The following is a 7,500-nucleotide window of genomic DNA, read 5'->3' on the forward strand; positions in this document are numbered from 1 at the left end:
CCTCTCTTCCCCTATTCCTTGCTAATTTTCCTCTATTCCTCTTTTCCTCTCCTCTTTCCACTCTCTCCTTCCTCTTTCCTCCCTCTTTCTTCCCACCTTATCCCTTCTCCTCACCTTTTTTCCTTGCTAATTTTTCTCTCTCCCCCTCTTCCTTGCTAATCTTCCCCTCTTCCCCTCTTCCTCTTTTCCTCTCCTCTTCCCACTCTCTCCTTCCTCTTCCGAAATCACGTATTCGCGACCCCATTCCGCCCATCGTCCGTTATCCGTTGCACTGTTTATTATTACGATTTCCATTATTCACGTCGCCGTTCGTGCGGGACTCGTCCACCTTCCGAGCGTCATTCATCAAAGCCAAACTCCAGCTGCTTCTCTCGCTCTCTCTCTCTCTCTCTCTCTCTCTCTCTCTCTCTCTCTCTCTCTCTCTCTCTCTCTCTCTCTCTCTCATCGTCTTTCCCCTCTTTCCTCTCTCCCCCCTCTCCTTCTCTCCCATCAGGTCATCTCATCTCTCTCTACCACTCTCTCCTCCCTTCCTCTCCTCTCCCCCGTCCACTCTCTCTCTCTCTCTCTCTCTCTCTCTCTCTCTCTCTCTCTCTCTCTCTCTCTCTCTCTCTCTCTCTCTCTCTCTCTCTCTCTCTCTCTCTCTCTCTCTCTCTCTCTCCCTCTCTCTCTCTCGCTGTCTTTCTCTGCCTCTGTGTCTTTCTCTCTGTGATTTTTTCTCTCTCTAACGCTGTCTCTCTTTGCCTCTATGTCTTTCTCTCTGTGTCTCTCTCTCTCTCTGTCTCTCTCTCTCTCTCTCTCTCTCTCTCTCTCTCTCTCTCTCTCTCTCTCTCTCTCTCTCTCTCTCTCTCTCTCTCTCTCTCTCTCTCTCTCTCTCTCTCTGTCTGTCTTTCTCTGCCTGTATGTCTTTCTCTCTGTGTCTTTCTCTCTCTCTGTCTCTCTTGCTCTCTCTCTCTCTCTCTCTCTCTCTCTCTCTCTCTCTCTCTCTCTCCTCTTCACCTCTCTCTCTCACTTCTCGTCGCGATCTCATCACTCATCTCTCTCTCTCTCTCTCTCTCTCTCTCTCTCTCTCTCTCTCTCTCTCTCTCTCTCTCTCTCTCTCTCTCTCTCTCTCTCTCTCTCCCCTCTCTCTCTCTCTCTCTTTCGCTGTCTTTCTCTGCCTCTGTGTTTTTCTCTCTGTGTATTTCTCTCTCTTTCTGTCTCTCTTGCTCTCTCTCTCTCTCTCGTTGTTTTTCTCTGCCTCTTTGTTTTTATCTCTGTATCTTTCTCTCTCTCTGTCTCTCTTGCTCTCTCTCTCTCTTCTCTCTCGCTGTCTTTCTCTGCCTCTGTATTTTTCTCTCTGTGTCTTTCTCTCACTCTGTGTCTTCCTGTCTCTGTCTGTCTGTCTCTCTCTCTCTCTCTCTCTCTCTCTCCACTCTTTCGTCTCTCTCTTCCCTCACGTCTCACTCTCTCTCTCCCTCCTCTCTCCTCTCTCTCTCTCTCTCCTACCTTCTCTCTCTCTCTCTCTCTCTCTCTCTCTCTCTCTCTCTCTCTCTCTCTCTCTCTCTCTCTCTCTCTCTCTCTCTATATATATATATATATATATATATATATATATATATATATATATATATTTCTCTGTATATCTTTCCTTATCATTTATCGATCTATAGGCACACACTAACGAATATGCTGTGACTCCTTGCAATTTTGTTCCCATCCTTTTACAGGAAAACAGAAGCTCTGATTAGTCTGACTTGATAAAGCTTACATTTCACATGAAATATACCACGTGACCTGAGCGATAGAGAACCCAATTCGTTGTCGTTCCTGAAGAGGCCTCTTTGCGCACTTGTCTCTGCAGATCTATGGTTGACCCATAAATCTGGTCTTAAGTCTCCTTCACTCTGCAAGAAAAGGCTCCTAATGTATAGGTGGTTTATCTGGGTCTTGTTGAGATTAGTTTGCTTACTACAGCATGGACAAGTAATGGCTACTCCTAGAATGTTTTCATTTATTTATTTATTGTTTAACTGGTAGAGATTTTTTTTTTTTTTTTTTAAAGGAAGACGTACATTAACTATTTTCACGAGAGACTCGGCTCAATCTGTAGCTACTGTGAAAGGACTAATTTCCATCAGTTCTCACGTACAACCGAAAGTGTAAAGTGCCATATGACATTTAGCATATGCTCAAAGTTTTGTATTGAAATTCAAAGATCTACAGAGGCTACTAACAAAATTATACCTGGTTGGGGTTTCGCTGCAACACGCCTCCTTCAAGGAAGTACAGACAAGTGAGGAAATAGCACCTGATTTCTGAAGGCCAGAGACAATCGGAACCTCATCAAAGGGTCTATGAATAACCTACTCAACCAAGTTAGTCATCGCCATAACGCACTTACGATACGCTGGTGATAGTGAATGAGCAACTCGTCAAGATTATCCATCTGGAATGACGTTGGATCAGAATGTTGCCATCGGGGGCCTTCTCGAGCACACGGGAGAGTTGCGTCATTGGTTTCTCTTTCCGTTTTTCTGTCTGTCTATCTGTCTGTTTCTCTCTCTCTCTCTCTCTCTCTCTCTTTCTCTCTCTCTCCCTCTCTCTTTCTCTTTCTCTTTCGAGGCAGCAGCTTCTCTCTCTCTCTCCTCACTTCAGTTGCGTCTCTCCACTCTCTCTCTCTCTCTCTTCTCTCTCTCTCTCTCTTTCTTCGGTGCCCTTCTCTTCCTCTTTCTCTCTCTCTCTCTTCTCTCTCTTTCTCTCCTCTCTCTCTCTCTCCTCTCTCTCTTCTCTTACTCTCTCTCTCGTCTCTCTCTCCCTCTCCCATCCTTCCTCTCTTCTCCTCCTCTCTCTCATCTCTCCTCTCTCTCCTCTCTCTCTCTCATCTCTGTCGCCTCACTACTGAACATGTGCGAGCGTCGTCCAGATAGATCAAACCTCTCCCTCCTTTCTCTTTCTCTCTTTCCTTCACCTCTCTCGCTTTCTCTCTCCTTCTCTCTTCAGACTGACGAAACTTCTATACAAATAAAGGACTTTGCTACATCAAGTACAACAATTTTATTCCTGAACAATATGATAACACGAAATCCTACTTTTCCCTTTTTATCATTAGTAATAAATATTTCTCTTCATTATCAAAATGGAGCGCTCGTGAATTCCTGCATATTCGAAGAGCGAAAGTTATTATATAACTGTTGCAGTTTCTCGGTTTTTATGCCTAACTGCAAAGAAGGATTTCAAATGTGAGGTGTTTAATAATCTATATTTTCTTCTAAGTTATTCGTAACGAGCGCGTGCGAGCACACACAGACAAACACACACACAGACAGACAAACACACTCTAACACAGACAATCACACACACTCACACACACACAGACAAATACGCACACGCACACATGCATACACTCAAACACACAAACACACACGCAACGATAAACACACACACACACACACAGACAAACACACACACACACACACACTAACACACACACACAGACAAACACACACCCACAAACACACACACACACACACGCACAAACACGCACACACACACACAAACACACACACACACAGACAAACACACCCCCACAAACACACACACACACACACACGCACAAACACGCACACACACACACAAACACACAGACACACAGATACACACACTTTTCCTCCATCCCCTCGTTTCTCCCACTCTTTCTCCTCTCATCCTCTTCATTTTTTTTTTTCCTCTTTCCTCTCCTACATTTTCTTCATTTCCTCCTTCTTATTTTCGCTATTCGTTTCCTTCCTCTTCCTCTTATTTTCTTACCCCCCCCCTCCCCATTGTGCTATTCCTTCCCCTCATTCTGCCTCCCCTCCCCCTCCCTTCTCCCGCCATGCTCCCCCCCCCCCCCTCTCCTTTCCCTTTCCTTTTTCTACCTTCCTTCTTTTGCTCTTCCCCCCTCTTCCACTTCCTAATTTCTTCCTTCCGCCTTTCTCTCTATCCTTTCTCCTCTCCATCCTCTCGCTCTTGTTTCCTCCCCCCCCCCCTCCCCGCGCTATTTATTTCTCATTTCCCTTTTCTCTCTATTCTTCCTCCTCCTCCCCCTCCCCCTCCCCCCTCTTCCCCCCCACTCCCCATTGTCCTCTCCTTCGCTTGCTGACAATTAACCTCGTTAATCTGAGTGCAAAAGCTTCAGCCACAATCATTTACGCGTAGCCAACATCTTTTTTCTTTTTTCTTCTTCTTCTTGTTTTTTTCTGTCTTCTTTTTCTTCACCTTTTTTTCTGGGAATTTTTGTAGTCCTTCTCTTCTCTCCTTCTTTCTTGTGATTTCTTGTGATCTTGAGATTTTTCTTCGTCTTTCTTTTTCTCTTTCTTTCTTTCTTTTTTCTCTGTCTTTCTCTTTCTTTCTCATCCCCTTCTCTCTCTTTCTTTGTCTGTTTCTTCCTTTTCTTCCCTCTTTCTAGCTCCTTCCTTGATCTCTGTCTATCTATCTCTCATTCACTCTTTCTCTCCTCCCCTTCTTCCTTTTCTCTCTCTTCCGGTCTCCCTTACTTCGTTTCTTTTACCATTTTTTCCCGTCCCCTTCCCCTTTTCCTCGCTCGCTCTCTTTCTCCCCTTTCCTCTCTCTTCCATTCTCCCTCGTTTTTCTCTCTCCCCTCTTTTTCCCTCTCCATCTCAATCCTTCCCTATCATCTCTCTTCCCTCCTCCCTCTCCCCTCATTCTCTGTCTATCTATCTGTCTGTCTGTCTCTCACTGTCTCTTTCCTTCTACCCTTCTTACCTCTGCATTTTCTTCCATTTACCCCTTCTTTCCTCTCCCTCTTTACTCCCTTTCCCTCTCTTCCCCTTAATATGCATCGGTTTGTCCACACTCTTTCTCCCCTTTAACCTTCTTCTCTCTCCTCTCCCTGCCTTTCTCTCTGCATTTCACCCCTATTCTCCTTCTTTCTCTCTCCTTCCTTCCCCTCCTTTCCTCTCACTCTGTGTCTGTATGTCTGTCTCTCTCCTCACTGGCTCCCCATCCCTCGGGATACGTGAATCTCAGACACCGGTAATTTTCAGCGGGACAAGGTTCCCCTCCATGACTCTCCCTTCCTCCCCTTCCCCCTACTCCCCTTCTCCCTCTCCTCTCTCTCTCTCCTCCCCATCCCCCTCTCCTCCCCCTTCCCCCTCTGCCCCTCTCCTCCCCTTCCCCATCTCCCCCTCTCCTCCCCTCTCTCTCTCTCCTCCCCTTCCCCCTCTCCTCCCCTTCCCCCTCTGACCCTCTCCTCCCCTTCCCCATCTCCCCCTCTCCTCCCCTCTCCCTCTCTCCTCCCCTTCCCCCTCAGACCCTCTCCTCCCCTTCCCCCTCTCCCTCTCATCCTCTTCCCCCTCCCCTACTCCTCTTTTCCTCTCCCTCTCCTCCTCTTCTCCCTCCTCTTCCCATTCAACTCCCCCTCCACCTCCCCCTCCCCCTCCCCCTTCTCGTCTTTTCTCCTCCCTCGTCTGGTTGCTTGTTTTCCATATTTAAATAAATATCAACTTACTCTCCGCTTTGCGTTTCTCTTTTGTTTCCCTGTTTTGTTTTCTTTTTCCTTTTCTCTCTGTTTCTCCCTATCTTTTTTCTCTCTCTCATTTTGTCTGGTCTTTTGATTTTGTTTGTGTATCTGTGTGTGTTTTGTATGTCTTTTTGGTCTTTTATCTCTCTTTTTCTGTCTGTCTGTCTGTCTCTGTCTCTCTCTCTCTCTCTCTCTCTCTCTCTCTCTCTCTCTCTCTCTCTCTCTCTCTCTCTCTCCATCTATCTATCTATCTATCTATCCCTTTCTTCCACTCTCTCTTTCTCTTTATCTATCATACTATCTCTATACCCTCATCTGTCACTCATATACACACACTCATTCTCTATCTTTCTCTCTCTACCTCCTTCTCTACCTCATTTGCTCTCTCATCCCTCCCTCCCTCTTTCTTCCTCTCCCTCTTTCCCTCCCTTCCTTCCTTCCTCTTTTTTTTTCCTTCCCTCACGCCCTCCCTCTATCTCCCCCTCCCTCCCTCCATTCCTCCCTGTTTCTCATCCTCCTTCCCTCAAGCCGTACTTCTTTTTTTCACCCTCCCTCCCTCCCTTCCTCCCTATTTCCCCCTCTTCCTCCCTCCCTCTCTCCCTCTTGTCCTCCCTCCATCTCTCACATCCACTCTGCGCAAAAACAACAATCCTGAGAGAACCGGGACAAAGCAAACCCACGCCCCTACCCTCCCTCTCCCCCCTCTCCCTCCCCTCCCACCAACGCATCTCTATCTCCTCCCTCTTTCCCCTCTCCCTCCCCTCCCTCCATCCCATCTCCTTACCTTACTTACCCTCATTTCTGGTAGAGCCACTCCCTCAATTTTCTATTTTCCCCTCCCTTGTTCTGGTGCGTCTCCCTCACTTCCTCACCTCCCTTGATCAAATGCTTCTCCCTTAATGCGTGTCTGATCTCCCTTCTTCTGATGCTTCTCCCTTAGTTACTGTCTCATCTCCCTAGTTCTAATGCATCTCCCTCTATCTTCGCCTTCACCTTCCCTGAAGCTCTCCTTCAATTTCTATTTCTCCCTCGTGTGAAAACCTCTCCCTCATTCTCCCTTTTCTTGTTTGAAGCCTTGCCCCCAATTCCTACCTCTCTTTTTTATCGTTCTTAAGATTCTCCCTCAATCTAGTCCCTCCCCCTCCCCCTCCCCCCTCCCCCCCCAACTACCGTTCTTAAGGTCTCCCTTAATCCTTACATTAACTCCCTCATTTGAATGCCTCTTCCCCAGCCCTTCTCTCCCCGTCCGACGTCTCTCCCTTCTCGCCTCGGTCCCTACCTCCCCATTCGTCTTTCTAAAGCCCCTCTCATTTACCTCCCTTTCCCCTCTTTTTAACCCCCCTCCCCAATAACTCCTACCTTTCCCCACCACGACCTCCTCCCTCCAACCCTTCCCGTATCCTCACCTCCCCTCCTCTCTCTCTCTCTCTCTCTCTCTCTCTCTCTCTCTCTCTCTCTCTCTCTCTCTCTCTCTCTCTCTCTCTTTCTCCCTCCCTCTCTCTCTCTCTCTCTCTCTCATGCCTCCTCTCTCTCTCTCTTTCTCGTCTCTCATCTCTCGTCTCTCTCTCTCTCTCCCTCCCTCTCTCTCTCTCTCTCTCTCTCTCTCTCTCTCTCTCTCTCTCTCTCTCTCTCTCTCTCTCTCTCTCTCTCTCTCTCTCTCTCTCTCTCTCTCTCTCTCTCTCTTTCTCCCTCTCTCTCTCTTTCTATCTCTCTATCTAACACGACCCCTACCCCTCAAATCCTTCTCCAATCCCCCCCCCCCACTTCCCATCCCGACCCTCCTTCTACCCCCCTCCCCCCTTAACGCCCCACCCCCTCCCTCAGCCCGGGGGAAGCAAGCACCGGTGCGTGAGAAAATCTAAGATCTCAAGATTCCTCCTATTGTCTGGGCGGTCATGAGGGTGGAGGAGGAGGAGGAGGGGTGGGGCGAGGGGGGGGGGTGAAGATGGGAGGGGAAAGAGGAGAATGAAGGGGAGGAAGAAGAGTAGGAAGATGGGGAG

The sequence above is a fragment of the Penaeus japonicus genome, unplaced genomic scaffold, assembly GCF_977035675.1.
Source record: "Penaeus japonicus unplaced genomic scaffold, GWHDUDI00000001_assembly GWHDUDI00000039, whole genome shotgun sequence".
NCBI classification, from domain to species: Eukaryota; Metazoa; Arthropoda; class Malacostraca; order Decapoda; family Penaeidae; genus Penaeus; species Penaeus japonicus.